At 37.3% G+C, this 23,156-nt stretch overlaps 1 protein-coding gene and 1 long non-coding RNA gene across 11 annotated transcripts in view; one reads left to right on the top strand and one right to left on the bottom strand.

Annotated features, from left to right (window-relative positions):
* Positions 1-23,156, top strand: part of BNC2 (basonuclin 2) — a 370,614-nt gene that overhangs the window by 144,713 nt on the left and 202,745 nt on the right. The window lies entirely within an intron of this gene.
* The window catches only part of LOC107306155, a 58,427-nt gene that overhangs the window by 24,622 nt on the left and 10,649 nt on the right, over positions 1-23,156 (bottom strand). For all 4 annotated transcript variants that reach the window (XR_001552022.2, XR_001552023.2, XR_001552020.2 and 1 more), the window contains one exon: positions 10,132-10,201. This is a non-coding gene — a long non-coding RNA (uncharacterized LOC107306155). The remainder of the gene's footprint in view (positions 1-10,131; positions 10,202-23,156) is intronic.

The raw sequence follows: 23,156 nt of genomic DNA, 5'->3' as shown, positions 1-23,156 counted from the left end.
TTTCCAAGGGTATGATATTTTCAGACTTATGAAGAAAAAATTTCTGTCATTGTTAGACAAAATTGTCTTTCATTGTCATGTAGTGTTGTTTCCAAAATTGCCTCAAAGGAGACTCTTTGTAAGTGAATGTTAAAGTTTACTTAATTTTGGTTCTCTTGCCTAAGTACATGACTTGATCCTAGGCAAGAATTTTGAGAACTACATAGGGTGGGATAATTTGGACCAATAAGCAGAGTTAGTTAATATCTTTTCATTGGATCAGTGTGCTTTAACCTGATTGCTCCACTGCCTTGTTAAACTGAGGTATGAAGTAGAAGGCAGAAGCATCCCTGCATCTTCTGGATGTGGACTAAGCCTGAACTTGACACAGCTGCTAAATAAGTGTTGATATCACTTGCAGGCACTACTATTTTACCTGCACACACATCTCTCCATTTGATTTTATTATCAGACCTGTAAAAACAAGTTTAAAACAAATAAACAAGGTTCTCCAGGGAGTAGTCTTCAGCAAAGAGAGAGAAGCAAAAAAAAAAAAAAAAACCAACAAAAACAGGCTGCTCTTCACTTGGATAGCAACAAAGAGCAATAAAACATTAGGAAAGAAATCCATGCAGTTCATGTCGTGGTGTTGCATGTATGATGTATTTTTACAGTGCAAGTGCTGCATAAACACTGTCACTTGAACTGTTATCTTTGCTGGGATGAACAGGATGAGGAGAATAAAATGTGCTAACAGTTGTGCTGATGCACAGAGTAATGTATATTCCTCTCTTTACATGTCTAGCATTATCTGCTAGACTAAATACCATGTTAAAACAATCAGTGCATTAATATGGAGTTTATCTATTTATCTACTTTTCCTCTCTACTGTCAAATAACTGGTGCTTACCATAGACTGAGAGAGATTCAGCTAAGTGATGTAGACATGAGAGAAATCACATAGTAGTATTAAAAGTGAAAAATGCTAGCCTTTTTCTGCCTGAAATAGTTTTCTTCACAATCTCTTCAAACCTTGTGGTTAAAATTTGAATTCACAGGGCTTATTTATAGACCTCAGAATGAGAGAAACATAGGAAAGGAAAAAGTATCAAGTCTTCCATATAATTTGAAGATTCTCTGTGATCTACCCCCCAAATAAATAAATAAATAAATAAATAAAAATGAGAGATTCTGGATGTGCTGTTGGGGAAATTTTCTGCCTTTCTGCTCCATACAGCCATATAATACTTCATCAGTCTTTTGCTAGAAGTCTAATTAATTTTTGACCAAGAACATGATGAAGATTTTAGATATAAACTAATTGCGAAGCAAAAGTAAAATATTTCTCTTCTGAGGCTTTGAAAAATTTGTATAACAGAGAGGGGAGAGCTTTTAAATTAATGACTATACTCAGTGACAGGGGTGTGTGTTGGCAGTGTTCTTATTTCACATGAAGCAAATCATCTATTTTCCTCCTCCATTCTCCACAACCAAATTCATGCCTCACCTACAAAGAAAACCACCTTGGTTCATTGATCTCATTCCAAAGACAGTATTATTATGTTCTGCCCTGAACAACTTGTTACTTTAGTATTACTGATGCATTGCCCATTTCTTGGAAAGCTGCGCTAGAAAGGAAACTAGATTATCATGTATTGAATTTTCTTATAAAACATTCTTTTTCTTTTTTTTTTTTTTATTTTTGTGAGAAAACATGTCTGTGGCATTTCATTTGAGAAAAACCATGATGAATAATTCAAAATGTGAAATTTTTCATAAATAGGAGCATCAGCAATATATTTCTGTGTGTCACATTTTTCTCCATGTTTTATTTTTTGAGATTTTTTTTTTCCCCAGTCTGTGTCTTCTACTGCAATTTTCATTCATTAATGAAAACATTATATACTATATTAAAAATCTATCTTTCATGATTATAAATGTATGGATACGCCAAGTGGCATTATACTTAGACGGCATTTCTGCCGAAGACTTTAAGCCCCACAGTTAACTGAGTTCTTTGATCTGCACAGGTGCCTTATCTTGCTATAGTATCTTTATTGTCTAAAGAACATGCTGTAAGCTTTAATATCTGTTTCAGAAAACTTCTTTTTGGATCTTTCTTTGCTAGCTTCTTCAGTTTGCAGCTGCTGATTCATCTTTGCTCTTGCTCAGCTTTTCAGAAAGCATTCCTTTCTGCCATTAAATTGTGTCCAACAAGTTTGCCATAAGAAAAGAGCATCAACTTGTATTTTGGCGTATTTTAGGTAAAGCATAGATGTTGTTAGATGGAAATTACAGAAATTGCCTGTATGAGACAGGAAAAATTGTTTAAATGAAGATGATCCTCCACTCTTTTCCTGAACTTTAGTTTGTCAGCTTCCAAATTTTTGTCATCACCTGTGGAACTTCAGAACATACTGTTACTTCCCTAGTAGTCTCAGGAGTTCTTTCCAGCAGCTGTTAATCCCTGCTGAAAATGCAGAGAAATTTCCACAATGACAGTGACATTCCCAAAGTGGTGCCTTCTTCTCCAACCAATACTGTTCCTGTTGCATATTTTCCTGGTAACTTCCTCAAATTCTGTTTATCTTTCCTTGATGATCACTTCACTCAGAAGATTCTGAGTCTTGCTCTTGTTTAGAGGAAGGATGTGGCTCTAGGCATTTTCCGTTACAGTCTTCAGCCATTGATGTCATATCTCTCCCTTCGGCCAGTCTTTTCAACTAGAGTGATGCTGTTATGGACAGAAGAGCATCACTCCTAATTTCTTCCATGGGAAGGCTCTTGCTGCCCCTGAGCAGCCTTGGTATAGGAATACTGAATTTGCCTTGTCCATGTCTGTCTGAGGAAGGGAAGAAAGAACGACTGAGCAGATTTTTTTCCTGTAGCTCAGGATATTACCTTGAAAACTTGACATAAAAGGCTGTGCTCCCTACCTACCTCCCCCTTATTTCCTGGGTGTGTGGCAGAGATAAAGGTCAGGAGGGATAAATGGGAAAAAAGCCTTTATATGCTTGTTCTATCTTTTGTTTCTGCTGATGATACACAAAGCAAGTTGTAAATAGCTCTTTCACACAGAGTTGTTATTCCTTTGAGAGAGATACAGCACAGTAGCTGTGCTTTCAGAGCTGCTGTGCCCCAGGGATTGGAGAGGGACACTTTAAAGACCCTTCTCAAACATTTCTGCATCTTTGACAAAAATAAATCTAGCTTTCTGTCATCCATTATTATCAAAATTTTAGTAGCAATCAGTAAAGTGTAATCTTGAACTATGAATTTGTGTGATATACACAATTCAAAGTGCTTGAATCCTTATATGCTGCCTGGCTATTACACCATAACACTTGAATAGGGAGAGCCAAAGTGAAAAGACAAGTAAGGTACAAAGGCACAAACTGCATTTTAAATACATTATCTTGCAATGGAGTAATAACAGTAGTTTTATTCAATTTGTTCTTCAATCAGTCAAGCCTGGTTCACAAACCTGTATAGTATTAGAATTCATAAAGTGAAAGATACTAAATGCTTGTCTAATTGTGCTTGTTCCCAACCTGTTTTTAATATTTTTACCAATTGGGGATGATAGATAACAAGACAGATTGCAGTGTAGATTTCTATATTAAACTTATCTGAGAATACTTTTTAATTCTTCAAAGATAAACATTCTTTGACGTGTTTTTACGTGACTTTAAATATGTTCAGGGAACCCCTTAGGGAACACGTTCCCATTTGCTCACATTATCTGTTTCTACTTTCTTACCATTTCTAGTGCTTGAAATATAACGTGGATTATATTGACAGTTTTTGTGGTTTAAAATCTGTGAAGTCTTCTAATACTGCTGTAAAATTTGCTGTTTACTATGCTGGACTTCTGCAGATATCAAGGCCCATTTTGGAAAATTCAGATACATTCAGATCCTTAACATAATGAATTGTTGCATGTAATAACTAGGAGTGGAGAGAATTCAGTGAGTCCAGAGAGCTAAGATGTCAAGTAGATCCAGAAATTACTTTGTGCTGTGTTGTTTTGGACAACTACAGTGATGATCATAAGTGGAATGCAAGATGGAGCAGTGGGATGAAATCTTTAATTTCTGATGCTCTGTGAAGCACTTGGTGGTGGTCTATGGAGAGCTGACTGTTCATGCGGTGCTAGCTTTCTTCTTTGCTTTCTGACACTGAATTGAATGAACATTTTCCTATTGCTGCTTTCCATATATATAGTCCCAGTGGGATGTTAAGTAATTGCAGATGAGGGGGGCAAGTGCTCCATATGACCATGAGTGGAAGCAGAAGTGGTCCAAACAGCATACTGTTTCTTAAGATGTCCTCCATGCTCCAAAGCATCATGAAAATCCTTGAACCAGAGGATAGAGATAAGCTGGAATGCAGACCAGTTTCAGTAGGGTACTTAAGGAAGAGTAGGAAGTTGTGGTAATGGAAAATGAGAAGTCACAGAGGCTAAGCCGGCTACACTGAAGTGGAAAGTAAAAGGTGAGTGATAAAGAAGGATAACTTAGTGGCTTGAAAAAAGCGTATCATAGAAAGTTCCATGTACAAGGAAGATCACAGGTGGAAAGAAAAGGACTGATAAGAGGAGTGAGGATTGAGACCGTGTCATTCAGTAGTTTGCAAGGTATTAAAATGTGCTGTCAAAATGAATCACTGGAAAATGTTTAGATTCAGTAGAAATTCCAATGTGAATGTGTTTTGTTAAGACTTTGTGGAGCTTTTCTGCCTCCATGAATAAATTTGGAAACTAGAATGGCTATTTTGTATCTGATTCCAGTTTCAACTGGGAACTGAGGATGATGATACAACATTATTCTGCTTCCTGGGGAGAAAGACTGCTCTTGTCTGTGCTGTTCAGGCCCAGTGTAGTTTAAATAGCACTGAGATAGACATTGCATGTAGGAGTGTGCATTTCAGTAACTAATATTACCTGAGCTTTAAGACACAGGATGAAACCATAACTTTCTGTGACTATCAGAGATGGAAGTGACCATGGGATGCCAAAGTATACAAGCTGTTGATTATACTGAAAACCACAATGGTCTTCTTATGAAGAGAATTAAACTTGTGACTGAGGTTGTGGTAGCTGGTTACGTAAGAAAAATAGCAACCTCATGTAAAAATCTGTAGCTCATCTAGGGAAAAAGTCTGACTTTGTTTTTTACAGTTGATTGTAGACCTGATTGTTTCTTTCTGAAAACTTGAAAAAGATACAATTTTTATATTTTGTAAGAAAAATTTAAGTCCTGTGAATGCTTATTTTTGCACACAAAATTTTGCCTGTGCAGTAGTTTTCTGTAAAGTGAATGCTTGTGCTTGATGAAAGTGGTTGGTTGTGGTTGCCACGTATTACTTCATGGTGACACCATGTGATATTTCCAACACAGTGATTCTCCGTTCTTCATTCTTTGTATACATTCTTGCATTTTAATTTCTGGCTGCTGAAAATGAAAGGAGTTTCACTTGAAGCCCTGACTCTCTGTTGTCTTAACTGGGATTAGTTTAGAACTTTGGGATTTTGGAGAGCACAGGTGTTTGAACACTGGCAGGTTTGTGACATACAACCATCAGTCCAACACAAAGAGAACTACTTGTAATACTAGAATATTGCAACTGTGTATCAGGTATTTAGTCCATCTGAACGTATGGGTTCAGTATGAGCTAACGGTTTATGTATGGAAAGCTTAAACATTCTGATAGGATGTAGTGCTATGTTTTGGTGTTCTTATCAATTCCATTTCTCCTTTCATTTGGATGTGATAGCCTAGGAATGCCCTTCATCGACTTCTGTCTTTGTATAGTCCTGTGTCACAGCCTTTGCCATAGAGCATCATTTGATCTCTTTGAGATGTTATCATTTCGCTGGTGTCTTCCTAAAGGCACCCTTTTTCTGGGCCTACAAAAAATAGCGCTGCACAGCTATATAGAAGGAAGTTGTCTGAAGAAATTTTCTCTTCAGTTTCACAGTGTAAATTATCTTTTGATATTTGGCTTCCACACTTTTATGTTCCTTGACCCAGAACTGACAACTTAGGTGTCTTACACAGTTGATATTTGAAAAACAATGGCATGGAGGAAAAAGGGTTTCTTGCTCTCAGGACATTTTATTTTTATTTCATATATTTTTTAAGTCAAAATGTCTCAACAAAAGACTGTTCCCACGTTGTTTTCCAGAGTAAGGACTTCCCAATGTATCTGTCACATTGCAATATCCTCCCTCCAGGTGGGATTAAAATACTTTTCAGAGCACTCCATTTTTCTCTAGTGACTTCTGCTCAGTAATCCTTCTGGTGAGGATGGAAGACTGTTATTCCTTCCTCGCAGATTTGATTTTAAACCTCTTGAATACCCTAAACATCCTGTTTCAACAGCTTTGAGAATGCCTCAATGTAAATATTATCCTGCAATGGCATTTTTAAATTTGCAATTATTTGAATTCTTGCCAAAAAAAAAAAAAAAAAAAGTATATATGTATATTAGCCGCCAATGACAGAAACGTTCCGTTGTAGGAGAGGTTTTTAAGCTGCATTAATGGTGACATTAAAAGTGCATTTGATTTAAGGGCAGTAGTATACCTAGCACTATATGAACAATACTAGATGGCCCCCTCCTGTATCTGCTCATAATGTAAACAGATGTTTGGAGTGATCCAGATGTGAACCACTCATGGTGGCCCTAGGATGATTGTCTCTCTGAGCATTGAAATTGCGCATTTAATTTTAGGACAGAGACAACTTTCCCTAGGTGGCTTATGGTTTTTGTGCTTCACAGAAAAAATTTGTTGCTTTAAAGAAAGTGGAAAGCAGTGAGAGCAGCTGCCCAGGTGTAAAAAAGGATGTGAAAGAAAGTCTGAAGACAAGGGAGAAGGAAAGCTATGGGCTTCAGGGAGCAGAATGAAAGGAATATGATGGGGAACAGAAATGTAGCCAGGAGCAGAGTTGTTCAGAGCCTTGAAGTTTGGGATGAAGAGCCTGGACTTGAATCAGCTTCCTTTACCTTCCACATCAAAGAGGGGAGTGACATGATCCAGGCAATAGGTGAGAAATCCCTTATACTACAAGTTTCATGCTACATTAATAGGAAACCTACTTGCAAAGCTGAAGCATTTAAGAGGGAAAAAGTAGTGTGAAGAAAATGCTCTGTAGAGAAGAAATATTAATTTAACGTTCAAGTAGCATTTTAGTTAGCAGCTGTCCTTTTGTTGGCACTGCTTTTATGGTAAAAACATACATGTACAGTAACCTTTATCCAGAGTGTACAGTGAAGAAACAAGGATGAATGGCATTGATTTTGTAAGGTGAAAAAGCATGCAACACAACTTCTTTGTGACTATAACTTATCTCCTTTATAGTTTTATGCTCAGAATTGGGAAAGCTCAACCATGAATGAATGGATATGGTCTTCATTTTAGTTTTAGCAGCAACTCTTTGTCACTGCCTTTTTTTTTTTTTTTTTTTTTTAATTGCTATTTTAGTTAGATGCAACTTGAATAATGCAAGGTGTTTCAGTCTGTCTGTGTAATGATGTGTCTTATAATGGAGAGATCCAAATCAGCTTGTGAGCTAAAAGCAGTCCAGCTGCAGGTTCACAAACCTTTGTGTGGGCTGTTTTTCTCAAGAGAAAAGTATGTTACCTCCACTGAAAGGCAGAACTCAGTGCTTCAGAGTTGTTCAAGATTGTTTTCATTGTCCGACTTCATTTCCATCTAACTTTATTGTCAACACATGGCAACTCACAGGGTTGAAAACTCCAGTAAGAGATGACTCAAGATGGTAGTAAGGAACATATGGATTTCAGAAGCACAAAGCTGGAATTTTGTTAGAATCTATACACTCTAATGCCAATAGCTGAGATTCACAGAGAGCATGTGAAAGACTCTCTCAAGTGGAATTTGGTTCATGGTGTTGGTGGGGTTAGAAGGGAGAGCAGAAAGCAAGAACCTTTTTTTTTTTCTCTGTTTGTGTGTTGATTTTGCCCAGTGAACTTTGTAAACTGAGTCTGCAGCTGCTGAAAACTGTCTCTGTTTTGATGCAAAAAAAAAAAAAAAAAAGAAAAAAAGGAAAAAACACACCAAAAACAAACCCAAACCAAAACAACCAACAAGATTCTTCCTGCACTGAAGAATCTGAAGAATCTTGTTCTGTCAGCTTTTCTGAGAGGTGCCTCAGCTCACTAGTCAGGCTTAGCTCAGCTGACCCTTCTGTGTCCCCTCCCCAGTTCTTGCTTACCCCCATTCTGCATCTTTTTTGGAGGAGGCTTAAGGAGCCAGCCATGATCCTTTGGCAGCTCTGCTCAACAGCAGCTGAAGCATTGGTTGGATATCAGTGCTGCTGTAGCTACAGGTGCTGAGCGCAGCACTGTGGGGAAAGAGAGCTCCATCCCAGCCAGATGCAGTGCAGTGCTTCAAGTCTGGTTGTTTCCCTCAGAGGCCATGGAAGAGCCACACTGGCCAATGCATTGGTGTTCCTCACATGTTACACACAGAGCAGTGAGTGATGTGAGGTGTTGGTGTGGGAGTAGTATGTTGATACGCGGGAATAATATGTTTTATTAATTTATAAGAACAAGTATGATCCTGAAGTGCAAGCAGATTGGCAAGCCTGCACTGTTCATTAATGTTCAGTTCTAAGTTAAGTAGTAATATTGTCATCTTTATCTGGGCAGGCGTTGTTTTTCTAATGTTTAGACAGTGTCTCGAAGATGGAAAGCCTTTTTTAAGTAAGTGTTGCCAGTGTTGCTCATTTCTTACAGCTGTGAGTGACTTAAGGAAAACCACTTGAAGGAAGGTAGCAACTGAAAACATGTATTTCTTCTGTAAACCCATATACAACTGATGGAGAAGTTGTCAGTGTGGTACATTCTTTCTAATTCTTCATTTCCTTTTGCTTTGAATTTCTCGGATTTCAGTTTCCCTGGTAGGAGATTCTCCCTTAGCTAATAAAGATACCTGATTTAATGTCCTTGCTCATTCACTACACCTTTCCATTGCAACTGCAGAATGATTTCAGTTACACAAATGGAATACACAACAACAAAAAAGAACAAAAAAGAAAAAAACAAAAAAGAAAAAAAAAAGGAAAAAATGAGAAATGCTGTGTGCCCATGGTGCACAGCCAACTGTGTTTTGTTATGCAGAATTGTCATTGCTATGGAAGCGTGTTCTCCTCTGGTGCCCAGCAATCTTTGCTCATGCCACTGAGACTAATGTGCTGGTACTGATAGACCAGCCCCTAAAGCAGCCCCACTCTTCTACCCCTCTTTTCTGCTTGTTTGCAGTTTTGGAACTTGAAACTTTACTGTTTTGTGGAGCATATAAAAGGAAATAGTTGTCCTTAATGTAGAGGACAGTGCAACCTGTACAACACTACACAGACACTATATCTGCAAATACACAAGCACCTCTCTGTCCATCAGTCTACAAGTCCACCTACCCATCTATATTTTTGTAAAGATAGGGCTTTTTAGCCTTTTTTTTTTTCAGTCAAAATACATTTTATTACATTTTGTTATGATAATTAAAAATACTATGATTAAACTAATAATTATTACTTGAAATCAATTCTGAATGACTATTGGATGTGATAAATGCTACCATTGAGGTGACTTGATGTAAATACCAAGGCAACATTTCACTCCCAGTTTATACACAGTGTCTTGTGATATTTCAGAGGTATAACATTCTTCCTTGTGTGAGTGGGTTTTTCCCCTTTTTTTCTTCTTTTCCCAGGCATATTGGAGTGCAAGCACAAATTTCCATAAAATTTAAATAAGGTGCTTCCTGTAATAATGAATAATTGTGGCTGCTCTCTGGTCTGCATTGTAATTAACCATGATCAGACTTGTTTGGAGGAGATACTATTCCTGTTATAATTTGGCAGGCTACTGTGATTTTGCCAGATTAAACAACCTGCAGCATTTACTTGTGGATTCACAGGGACAAGATGTGCTCCTGTTGCAGCAGCTTCTCCTTAAAAGCGCCAGAAGAATGAATTGAAAGCAAGCTGTGAAGGACCATCAGTCACACGAGTAAAGCCAGTGAATATGGACCTATTTAATTTTTGTAGACTGTAGACTCTTACCCTGGTATTTTTCACAACATTGTACAATGTGACATTAGTGAATTAGAAAGTAAAATCTTACCTTGTGTCTCAGTGCAAAGTGATCCCTATGTTTTTATTTAATAGTTCTTTCTGCAAAGTGAATAAAATCCCTGTGGAAATAAAAGAAACAAACAAACAAACAAAAACAACAATGAAGAAGAAAACCACAAACCCAGAACTACAGAAGGACTGTAAAAGAATACTTCTGAATACAAATAGTCTCTAAAGAAACAGCAAGTGACCTTGTGCTCAAACACAGATGCTGCATGCAGGAGGGTGATCTCTGTGGATTTGGTAGCATTGTATTTGGCCACTTGGTCAGTCTCTGTCTCTCTGTCTCTCTCCCTCTTTGGGCTAAAGCTGTTCAAAACATTACTGTCTAGTTACTGTGGTGTCTTTCATTTAGATTCTGTTTATTGACTAAACCACAAGGATTCCTGACCAAATGATCAGACAGCCTATGCTTGAATTATTTTGATTTTCTAACATCAGCCCTGGGGTTTATTTGAAAAATGTACATACACTGCAGCTTTAACAATTCAAGTGAGTGCATGATTTTGACCAAAGAGTAAAGTATATCTGAAGATCATTAAATTTAAAAGGGGGGGTGGGTGGGTGGGGGAATAAATGTAGTAGTCATTGTACCAGCACTGTGCATGTGTGACACATGGTTTTTGTCTTTTCATCTTCCACAAGAGCCAGAAAGTTTCCTGCCGTTCTCTTTCCAGCTATTGACAAATGATTGCCAGATGTGAGATCTTTGCAGTGTTCTTTCCCCTTCACAAACCTGCAGTGATGGGATATTCGATTCTCCCTTGCCCATTTCATCTCCTTTCCACATCTGCCAGGGACACACAGGCAATACATCCCTACATGAGAGTTTAAAGTTTATTCAGCTCCTCCATTCCCCCCAATAAAACATTCAGAGACAAGAGAATGAAGTCCATGTGACTCTCCATAAATCTCAGTGCATTTTAAAGTAAGGGTTTTGTTTTGTTTTGTTTTTTGAGGGGAGGTGGGGGTGGATTTAAAGTTTGTATTATTTGTGTGTATGTATTTTGCATATAAACTTAAATGCATCTACATGTGGAAAAGACAATTTAAGTTTAGAACTGCTCAGGAGTTCTGTTGTCTCTGAATATGAATCTCATCTCCTCCTGAAAATTAAAAAAACTATATAGATAAATAGATATCTATATCTGACATCTTACAGAATCATTTGCTGATTGTAATGAGTAACTAAAGGAAAATCTGACTACTTTTGTGTGAAACACTGCTTAAAAAATCAGTGAAAAAACCAAGCCTGTGACAGATGTGTCATCTCTGCCTTTCCTTCAGTTGCACTGCTGGATTTTTAGGAAAATTCTGAGGAAACTTTCCTTCAAAGCAGCTTTTAGCATCCTAAGTGAGGAACTAATTTTTATTGTAACAGAAGTAATTCTAGAGTGGCCACACACATAACTAGACTCACGCACAAATCTTTTCTGGCACCGCTCTCTAGAATTTGTGTTGGTGGGTGATATTTTTCCCTACTTTAAATGTGTTTAACAAAAAAAAAAAAAAAAAAAAGAGAAGAAAAAGAAAGAGAGAGACAGACGAACTTTCCAGCTTCTGACTTTCCTATCGGGTGGGCTAACACAGGTGGCCTTTCTGTTTTAATACTACACTTCTGGCAATCTGAACAGCCCTTTAGTCCTTTACATGGATTAGCATTTTTTTTTTAATAATAAAAAAAAACCAACAAAAAACAAAACAAACAAAAAAAAACAACAAAAAAGAAACTCGATAGAATGTCTGCCATATGTGCTTGAAGTAGTGGATGGAATTTCAGGAGCACGGATGCTTGCTTTTTAATCTTAAAAAATTCAAGACACTTGCTGTTTTCTTATCTGGGGTTGCAGTTGCATGAGCTACACGTTCGTTACACTTTTCACTCACATCTTTTTAGAGACGGAACCTATTTTCTCATTTTCAGAATCATATCCTCGCTCACAACTTTTTTTCACATAAATTACCCACATTCTTCCCGTCCTGAAGAATACCTAAGTGTCGTGAGAGGAACAGTGTAAGGGAAAATCTGCTTCTTCTGACAGGAAGACAACAGGGACAAATGAGAATAAAACAAGCTGAATGTGAGCACAACATTCATAAGATTTGGGATTTTTTGCATTCTGCTTTTGAAGATGATGGAGTAGTGAGATATAGTATTCCAAGTAAGGATTTACTTCCCACATGGCTGCAATTTGCATTTTTGCTTTATGCCCCCCACCTTTTTCTTTCTTTTTTCTTTTTCCCCTTTTCCCCCCCCACCCCCCGTATAAGGAAGGATGGGTTATTTTTAATGAAGCACAGAAAACTTAACACCTTAAGTATTGAGGCAAACAGTTTGTCTTTTTTATAAAACAGTCAGGTTGGAAAAGCCGGTAGGAGAAGATGAGATCCTTCAAGTCCAAAACGCTTCACATAATTTGTCCTTACTAATGCACGGGCTGGTTTCTCATGTCTTCCTCCTTCTCTCACCATGGTTACCCAGGGAGGTGGAGAGGTGCTAAGCAGTGGAGGTGTCATCCGGCCTGTGTACTGAGGGAACGTCCTTCAGAGGACGACTTGTCACTAGCCGTCAAAGAAGAGAGTGGCTTTGTGGTCTCTGAACATCTGGCAGCGCTGCACAGGAAGCTGAGGGGGTGTCATTAATTGTGATGAAATAATTTAAACCATCAGGAATAAATGAGGCTGTTAAGCTAAGTTCAGATTCCATTTGCTATGCACATGTGTCTAGCAGCCTGTGTGCAGTTAAAAAAAAAAAAAAAAAAAAAGAAATGAGTTATACTAGCTTGTGAGTAGAAGTGAAACAGATACTGTAAATGAAGTGAGTTACAGTGTGATGACATCATGTAGAACAACATTCAGAGAGTTAGTTTTGTAAAATCAGCATGCAGGAAAGTGGAATGTTGCTTTGATAAAGTTATGCTTAAGATCACACCTGATGATGATAAATGAAGCAAAAGACAGTTTGGTGCAGTATTTCCAAAAGATTTTTGCTCAGCTTCAGAATAGCCTACTCTATAAACAGAGCTTTTGCCTAGAAATGTCAGCATGGTTTATCTGCATTTTATACCTACCAATCTGCTAACTTTGGAATGAGACCAAGGCAGAGGTATTCACAAATAAGTGGATGGGTCACCAGTAGGGAGAGCTTTTTGAAATGTTTAAGTTTGTTCTGTCAAAGGGAGAGGGGGCATATGTATGAGATTTTGATATCCATGCATCAGCTGCTTTATAAAATGCGGGAATTACACGGTACAGGATTTCAGTGTTGCTACAAATATGAAAGGGAAATAGATAATCACGAACAAAATAAAAGGGGTGATATACTGTGTAAAATGTCTCATTTTGTTTACTCCTTCACATTTGTAATATAAAAGATAATTAATCTTTCCAAACTTGAAAAGAAAATAATTTTACAAAATCAGGTTCAATTGGACAAGTGTTAGGTGCAAATTCCCTTGTTTTTAGGATGAGCATATAGGCAATCGTGATCTGGAAAGCAGAATTGCTAGGAAATGGTTACTATGGCACCTCCAAAGTAGCAAAGTTTCGAAAAGTTAGTTTCTGTCCAAATGCATCTTTTGGCATCTGTAATGGTACTGCAGCCGTCTAACTGTGGGTGGGAGGCACAGCCAGAAGTCACAGCCCATTGCTATGGCTAACTGCAGTGTATGTACCAGAGAGCAGGTAGACTGCTCACTGTGGTGCAGCTGCAGGTTGGCTTTAAATTCTGCCATTTACCAGCAAAATGTTGCACGGATTTCTTTCTCTAACTGGATGAGAGCTTGGGTAAACCCTAATGTACTTTTTCTGCCATTCTGCAAAAAAATTATGGCCAGGTTCTGAAATAGTGTTAAGTTTTATTCCATTATTCCATATCCTGTTCGTGAGCTTCCAGTTTTCTCTGCTTAACTCCCATTAGGAACTGAGGGTGCTTTGGCATTTGAGGACAGAGTACTTTAATTTCCAGTGGATGCCCTGAGGTATTAATAGAGCTAGGGCCAGCATCCCTGACTAATTTTTCCACTTCCCTTGGTGGGGTCAGTGCCCCCAAAATAATAATCAGAAAACAGTCATAGAAAAAAATAAATTAAAAAAATAATAATCAATTATTCTTTTGGAATTATAAGTATTTAAAGCACTAAATTAGATACATTTCACATAATTCATTTCTGTTATCTTGTCTTATGGTGTCCAAACAAGATGCACTGGAACAACAATTGATAAGAAATATTTGGTCATAGGAAAGACAATGTGAGGATCACCAGACTTTGTTGTATGTAAAACTTTCATGATTTTTTTTTAGGTTGCATGCTCTGTAGGTGAAATCATTGTTTATTCTAGTGCATGAATATTAAGAGGAGAACCAATAATAAGAAACAGCCCAAAAAACCAAAACTTGTACCCAAGCCATTTTTAAATTCAGAATTACAGATTTAGTATCAGTGCTCACTTCTGCCTGAAACAAGAAATAGATTCTCTGGTTACCAACAAACTTATGCTGGTTTCACAGAATTCTCCAGAGTGCTGGAAAGCTGTGGGGAAAGCCCGTAGGAGCAGGAGTCAAGAAGTTAACAACTGAGCCCTGTAAGGAGACAGGCTGAACACAACCTGAGTTCTGGAGATGCTCAGCATTTGTTTTATGCAGGGAGAGATTCTGGGTGAGAAGAAAAATCAGTGCATGTCAGGTTAAGGGACTGTAATACGCCTACATGTGCTGAGCTACAGGTCACTTAAAAGTTTGTGTTTGGACAGTCAAAATATTTTCCTTATGTAGAAGTAAAAAGAATATTAAATATTGTCTCCTGGGATTGCTTTACTGGCTGTAGATAGATCATATCTCACCTTGAGTATGTTTTAAATATCTTTGCAGTATGTACATAGGTTGTACACTGTACACTGTACACTGCTTGATAGAGCAAATTCTCAGTTACAAAACACTGTTTTCCAGCACAGTTACCACCATTAGCTATGCGTTTTCTCCAGTGATGAACAAGAGCCTGCATGTCACACTCATAAAAATCTGCATGGCCATCTGGAATATGGCTTGTCTTTCACATTGCTGCTGCCCCAACACAAATGCACAGTCCTTTGCCTCATTGTGCTCACATCCAGTGCTTGGTCTTCATAAACTTTCAGCAAGCATTGATGTATATTAGTGAATGCCATTTATCTGCATTGGAGAAATTCATTTCCCCATTTTTGCTTCATATGCACTTCCATGTCAGATGCCATTGTGTCAGACTGCCCCTCTGCTGCCATCTGTCACACTGTGACAGCATCTAATGGGATACTGGTGGGAAGGTTCAATCTCTACTGCCATGCCATCCTTGCATCGCTGGACAGCATAATAGAATAGAAGGCATTACTTGTGGAGCAGTGCTTGTATGTGACATGTATTTGGCTGCTATTTAGCTTCTGGGAAAAAAAAATAAAAATGAAGACTTTTGATTTGTTTGTACTTTATCTGAGATACTAGAGTTCTCTCTCCATCCTTTCCAAAGGATTTGTGTGTGTGTGTGTGTGTGTCACTTGTAACTCCTGTAATTTATGATTTGGCCCGATAGGAGTGCCACTTTCCTACTGCCTAATCCCTATCATGCATCAGCTGCATTTGTTTACATCCTGCTGGAAGCTGTGAAGAAACTGTTCTTCAGTAATGTCACCAGAAAATGAATAAATGAAAGCGTTCTGTCCCCTAGGCTAGTATATTTATTTCTGAGGAACAAGCTGTGTGTGTTTGTTTTAGATTACTTAAATAATTGGGTTAAACCATGACAAGAGTGGAGGAGAAGTGGGAGAGAGTAAAATTAAGAACAACAAAGTGAACACAGTTTTGCAGACACTATTAAAACTTAGCAACCTAAGTTAAAACTAGCAAGCCTGAGAATGGGAGGAGAGGGTGTCTGTACTAAGTGAATATAAACATTAGTCTGCTAGCCGCTGTAAAATGCAAGTTGCTTTAATATTTATAAAATATGATTGTAAGGACCCTGGTTTCTCTCTCAGGAATAAATAAGACATCTCATCCTTTGGAATCGTATGTTAAGCGGGAAAATGTTCAGAGACATAAATTTTGTGCAAAGAAGTGAAGCGCATATTTAAGTCAATATACTTTGTTTTGCAAAGCTGTTCTGTGAGACTTGTGATGTAATAGCAGAAATACTGTGATTGCAGATTTTTTAATGTATTTATCATCTATTAGGGTGATTTTGCTTGTCGATTCAGACAGCAGAACTCTGACGGAAGTTGTTCTGACTTCTTTGTAAGGAGCCATATGCTTTACTCCCAGTTTCAGTTTTATTTTTCCCCTACTATGGGAATTTTCTTCTTTTAACCGATTGTCCCCTGCCTCATTAAGTACAAATACCCTCCAGATATTGTTTTCTCAAAGCACAGCAAAGTTCATTATAAATGCAGCTCACTGTTTATGGGTAGTGCTGTTTTGTGCTGTTTCAGTACAAAAATATTTCAAAAATATTTCAGTTGCTTGTCAAGTTAGTTATTAGATATTCCTTATGTAAACCAAACCTGTGTTCCTTTGCGTTCAAACAAACCATGTGTCTAGCTACTTAAAATCAGTAGCTAAGTTATGCAAGAAATTTTCCTTGAATTCTGCATTCATTGGTGCTGGTGTTTTATCACTGGGAAAAAAAAAAGAACACACCACAATAAGCTAGAAATTGAAATACATTCATCTGAGCAACTGACAAGTTCATAGAATTGCTCTGCCCTTGGCTCCAACACTTAAACCAGCTGAATTGCAGACAGAGTATAGGAAAAATTGGGGCTTAAATTTTTGCATGAAAATTGATGGAGGAACATGTGGTCTAGTTTTACAAATACGCTGGGCACCCACGGCTTCCACAGATTTCAGGGGCATTCCAGAAAACAAGAAGTTTTGAAAAACAGGCCAACAAGCTTATATTTCCTTTAAATAAATAAATAAATAAATAAATAAATAAGAATGTTCTAAGTGCCATTTGATGGCACATTTTTAGTCTGTGTGCCTGGTTGCACCCTCTCAATCAATGTTCTGCTACTGAGTGCATTGATTTTCTTTTGGGTAACTGCTTTGAAGCAGGCTTCCCTTCTATGGCACCAACAGGTAGCAGAGAACATACGTAATTCACTTACAAATATTATTTTTATGAACTGAGCAATTAGTGTCTAATGTGGAAGACATTCCTAGACTTATCCTTGAATTACGCTCAAGTTGTTCTAGTTTAGAGTAAATTGATGTGGTAGAACTCCATATATGACAAGGTGAAATGGCACATTTAGATGTATTCTGTGCTGAGAAATAAAAAATGTCGGACTTACTGTTAATTAATAAAAAAAGTGAGTGGAAAATTTAAGTGTTTCACTTTGAGGAGGCTTTTGCATCTGCCTCTGGATTTTCTTAAATGAAGCAATTTTTTATTAGTGACCTTTCTCTTAGCACTACCCTTACTAACTGTTAAGTATATGTATGTGTTATTACTGTGGTTTATGAATCAGGTGGTGACATTTTTCTGAGAAAGTTGAGAAAGTATCTGTGAAAAATGTGCTTGCTTTTTTTTTTTTTTTTACAATTACAATAAGAGTGCAAATACATCATATCTGGATTTATTTATTTATTTTTTTAAAGGACTTACTCATGACAGTGATACTAAGCAAACATTTTTCACAATCAGTGATGAATTGCACAGATAGATCTCAGTTAGATGTGATCTCTTTTCTGGAAATCAGTCAAGTTGGACATTTTTCTGCCTCTACCAAAACAGAAGTACATCACTGGGGCCTGAGATATATCATGGAAAACCAGAACTGCATGGACAGGAAAGAAGTGTCATTGGCAAAGTGTTTTGCATAATCTGAGGTTTGTCCTTTTTGGTTATATCTGTGACATAAATTATGATACAATTAATTGGATAGATCTTGCTATTAGATGTCATTGGTAAGAGCTGGGAGAAAATATATTAAATATAGCAATTTTCTATGAAATAGAGAGGCTTAAGAAGGAAAAATTCATTGTTATTTTCATCTACTCCATTATTTGTCCACAGCAGTCACCTTAATTGCCTTGTAAATACCTTTGTCCCTCTTTTCAGTTTTCCATGCATTTTCATAGTTAAATATATGTGGGTCGTTAAATGGTGAGCTACTTAAGGTACTTAGATACAACTTCTCACATATGTACGTGTGCTTTGTTGTCTAGAAAGGAGATTTCATGGGGCCAGGAAGGACATGTACCATGAGCAACTGTCTCTAGTAATGCCTGTAATTCTGACACACAGTGGGGTTAATACCCTCATTCCAAGTCCCTTGGGGACTTACAGGTTGCTGTCAGGAAGGGGAAAGACACATCTATGCTGAGATGTAGCCTTCAGAAGAAAATATTTTCTGTTTTTGCAAGAAGTGGTAACAATCAGTGCTGGAGACTAAATATCCCAGGATGTGCCTTACTGCTAGGGCATGCTTTTGGGATCATAAGGTAGGTAGCTGAAAGGATTCTGCATATGATTTTGCATTTCAGAGGTAGGTGATAGCTGCTAAATTTTGCAAATGTCTGACTTTGAAGATGGAATTATGTAAACATTCTTCATAAAGTACAATGCAGGTGAGGGAACATGGTTTGGTTTTGTTGGTATTTTTTTTGTTTTTTTGCATTTTATTTTGTGTTGCTTATTTTATTGATTCTGAAGTAGAATGCTTTTTGTTTATGTATTTATTTTCATAAATTACCAGGTAAGAGACATTGGATAAGCAGATGAAACAAGATCAAAGATTAAGGCAGAGGGCCTTAGGGTGAAGCTAAATTCTTTAATGCTGTATTCACTTGTATAGCTGTAGAAACCAACCCATGCTCTTCCTGCTCATTTCTGCCTTGTACAAGAAGTAACAAGGAGGATTTAGAAGTCTCTAAAAATGTGAAGATCAGAAAAAGAAACAAATGCCGTTGCTAGATTCTTTTACCTGGCTTCCTAACTGGGGACACCAGTGTAGAAATAAGACTACGTTTCTAAAAATTTATTCTACAGTATGACTGTATTTGTTATTTGTATTGAATTGGTGCATAGGAGTTCCATCTGTGGGGCAGGAGTCTGGCCTCTGTACAGAGAATGAATCTTACAGTGAGGAGAACTCAGAGTGGAATATTGCCAGCAATGTAAATCTCTGTACTGAACATCAGTGATGTTTCTTGATTCTGTTTTGCGCTGCACATTATTTTGAGATTTCTAGTGGTGTGCTGAAGGCCAGCCAGACAGGTACTGAAAGAAACTGCAGAGAGGATAGCACAGTTTATTTGTGAGAGACTGAATTACGTGTCCCTTTTTGGATGTTTGTGTAGATGGTCAATATTAGTGTGAGGGTGCTGTGTTTCTTTTGTTCATGCTAAAAGCTATTGATCTGTGATGAGATCTATGAGAACTACTTCTATTGGGTACCTGAATCTGTACCAGTGGAACCAAATACTGTAATATGGCATAACAAAACAGGATCAGATTGTTCTGATTTTAGGCAAAACCAGAGACTTCTGTAGACAAAATGGCATATGAAGATCACTTATGAGCAATAAGACATTTCTTAAATGTTACGTGGGGAGATAAGATGGAAGTTTATATTTTCTTTGAAAATATTTGCCTTTAGGGGTTGAAACAATGAACTCTGTGGCTTAGTGTTTACTTTGTATCTTGTTCTCTGCTATCCTTTATCGAGTAATATTAACTCACTTTATAAATCAACCCAGTCAATATATGAAATACTGGATAACCCGTAATTATGTTATAACCTAAAAATGTGAAATGTGGTTTAGGAGTAGCTGATGTTTTGAAAGTCTTTTACAATCTCAGCGTGTGGATACCATGACTAATTCTAACTGCCTCAGCACAGTCTGAGATATTTTCCTTCGCATGAAAATTGTGGAATGGGTTGGAGAGGAAGCACTATACTGTAAGCCACTAGGTCAAGTTATTCTGATCCAGATTTGATCCATTGTCATCTACTTTTACTTTACATGCTTGTGAAGAATCAACCCATTTCGGCAGGGACCCATTCTCAATTAAAACCAATTTAAAATCTGAGAATATATCATGTCCATATTTCCAGCAGTAGCAAAATGTACATTTACCCTGCAATCTGTCCAACATGAGAAATGTCAACAATATTAAAACATATTCCAACTTGCAACAGTAACTCTATCCAAGTTCCAATCAAAGGTACATTGTAAACAGCACAAAACTAATTTTTATGTTCTGCAGTGGTAAAGCCAGTTATGTTCTCTTTAAATGTATATATAGTTATATGCATATATACAGCTATTACAATAGTTCTTGCATATGCATTTGGATTATTTTTATGGCCCACATCTTGCTGTCAGACTCTTCTACAGTTACAAACATAGAAAGTACAGTTTTTCTTGTCTTTCCCTTTTTGAAAATCTGGTCTGTCAAAGATGCCAACTAACAACTGGAAGACTTGAATCCCCTTCTGTATAAATGGACAGAAGTGACAACACAAGCTTTCATTCTTTTACCTTTCATAAACATCAAGGAATGAAAGATGTTGCCGCTTCATTTTACATACTGAACATTGTAGTATTCAGGAGAATGCATCTTAGGTCCTGAGTCCTGTTTGCATCATGCATTGTTAAACTGCAGAATCTGCTGACATTTTTTGTTTGGGTTCTTCTTATATTCACAGGAGTAAGGATCAATATCTGCCTTTTTTGACTCTAAACACCACCAAGGACAGAATAGTAGAGAGCACTTCAAGGCAGGCAGGTTGTTTTCTCTCCTGGGTCAGGTGGATGACAGTGCCAGCTGCAAGCCCACAGGGACCACTGAAGCTGTGTCTCAGCCCCTGGTCCCTAGGGAGAGGGATGGTTACTGATTAGTTTGTAGCAGTGATTACTTGGAGACTGGAAAGAATTCAAAGGAAGGATAACAGGTGGTCACTGCTTTCAAAGTACATCACAAACTGTCTTCAGTTAGGAAGAGTGAATCATGATAAAGATGCACTCAAACACAGACATGGTTATATCACTTTCTGTGCAAACCCATGACACTCCACCATTGAGCTGCTGAGCTCTTGCAAGTTCCCTCAGGGCTGCTGCTCAGTGCCTAGCTGAGTCACCATATTTCTAACAACCTCATGGGAACTGGGCCTGTTGGAAAGGCATCCTACTGCAGGACATGCTGCTGTGGCACATCCACCTGGGCTGGCTACTGCCGTCATCAGATCCCCTGCAGGGCACAGACTTGGCTTGGGGCAGTGCAGAGCTAGCTGTAATGACCACAGTATGACCTAACCCTTTAGTAACGACAGCAGCAAAATTTAGTAGGATAAAATCATTTTACTTATTGGTTTCTTTGACTATAAACATATAATCTGGTTAAAAGTGCATGGGATGGCAAGTTCTCTACATGTTCTTTTGCTAATTTCTGCAAGAAATTTCTTCACAGCTCTCTAGCCTTTCTCATGCTTGCCTACTGCAAGTTATGTTTCTTAAAGGAGCAATAATCACTTATCACCTCCCAAGCTGATAATCATTACCACATTGGCCAAATGTAAAGACAGCATTTTAGCTCAGATAAAATAGCTTTCAGAAGGTTTGTTTTTTGAAGTAGATCTTCCTTCTTCTTCTTCTTCTTCTTTTTTTTTTTTTTTTTTTTTTTTTTTTTTTACGTTAGTTTTGTTGTCTGGTTGTGACAATTTAACAAGACTCAAGCTCTGATGATGGGGAAGTCTGTGACAGGTTGTTTCTGTGCTGTTTATGTGTACTCTGAAGACTAGATAGATTATCTGACTTACTGTCTCTGTGACACTATACAAGTGTCTGTTATTTAGACTGGAAGTTCCCAGTCCAAATTGCCTTTAAAATTTTAAAATTTAACTATACTTTGTAGCTGTATAAATTTAACAAAGTAAGGATTACAAAAACGTATTATGAATGGTTTCGGAAATATTGGTGCACTTAACGTGAGGTTTTGAGGAGATTTTCACTTTAAAATAAGTAGAGTCACTTCTGAAAATATATTTGAGCAATCTTCTTGTTTTGGATGATCCAACAAGTTGGGAGCCAATGATATTATAAAGAGATGTACCTTTCATTGACCTGTTTGATAACCTATCTTTTTATTGCAGAGAGATTACCAATATAACAACATAAACTCACAAATAATCAGTTAATGCTATATGTAGAATTATTTTCTCACAGTCAGAGATCTGTTAAACAATACCTTCCTACTGAACGTATATAGAGGTGCAGATAATAAGATATATGTTTCTATGTCATGGCGTACAAATGCACATTAATGAGGGCTAGAGAAAGAGAGAGGGAGAGAGAGAGAGAGACAGATTGAGCAATCAGCATGGAAAAAAAAAAAAAAAAAGAAAGAAAAAAAAAGATCAAGGAGTTGCCAAAATTACTGGAAGGAAAGAAAGCAGAGAATTGAAGATGAGAAGAAATTATGGTAACGTGTGGATATAAGAGCCCAAGAGCAAAAGTATGTCACATGATGTGAGTGTCCAACAACACTATAAAGAGATAATATATGTCTTAAAATCAAGTCAGAGAAAATTCAATAAAAGAAAAATAAATATGTAAAAGAAATGTGAAACTCCTAATTCTAAAGAGTGGAATAATATAATCCCTGAAGTAGATTACAAGGTGAAGTGAAGTCCATAGCAGTTAAAAGGTTATCAAATGATACAATTAATCTATAATAATTCTGTTTTCCACAAGCTAAGAATACAAACATATAGTTGTGTTTTGTTAGCCAGGAAGTATTGGTAATGGTTGGACTAGATGATCTTCTAGGTCTTTTCCAACCTTGATAATTCTGTGATTCTGTGTGATTTAGTATATGCCAGCATCCGTAATGTGAATGCATAGACTCTTGAGAGCTATGCAGTTACCCAGATTAATAAAGTTAAATGTATTTTATAAACTTTGCTGAACTGAAGCTTGAATATACAAAAACAAGGTACAAGATAAATCCCATAGCTAGTTTGCAGAAAGCTTGATGCCAG

This window comes from Coturnix japonica, chromosome Z, assembly GCF_001577835.2.
Source record: "Coturnix japonica isolate 7356 chromosome Z, Coturnix japonica 2.1, whole genome shotgun sequence".
NCBI lineage: Eukaryota > Metazoa > Chordata > Aves > Galliformes > Phasianidae > Coturnix > Coturnix japonica.
The sequence above is the reverse complement of the archived record's forward strand: the minus strand, read 5'-3'. Positions and strand labels throughout refer to the sequence as shown.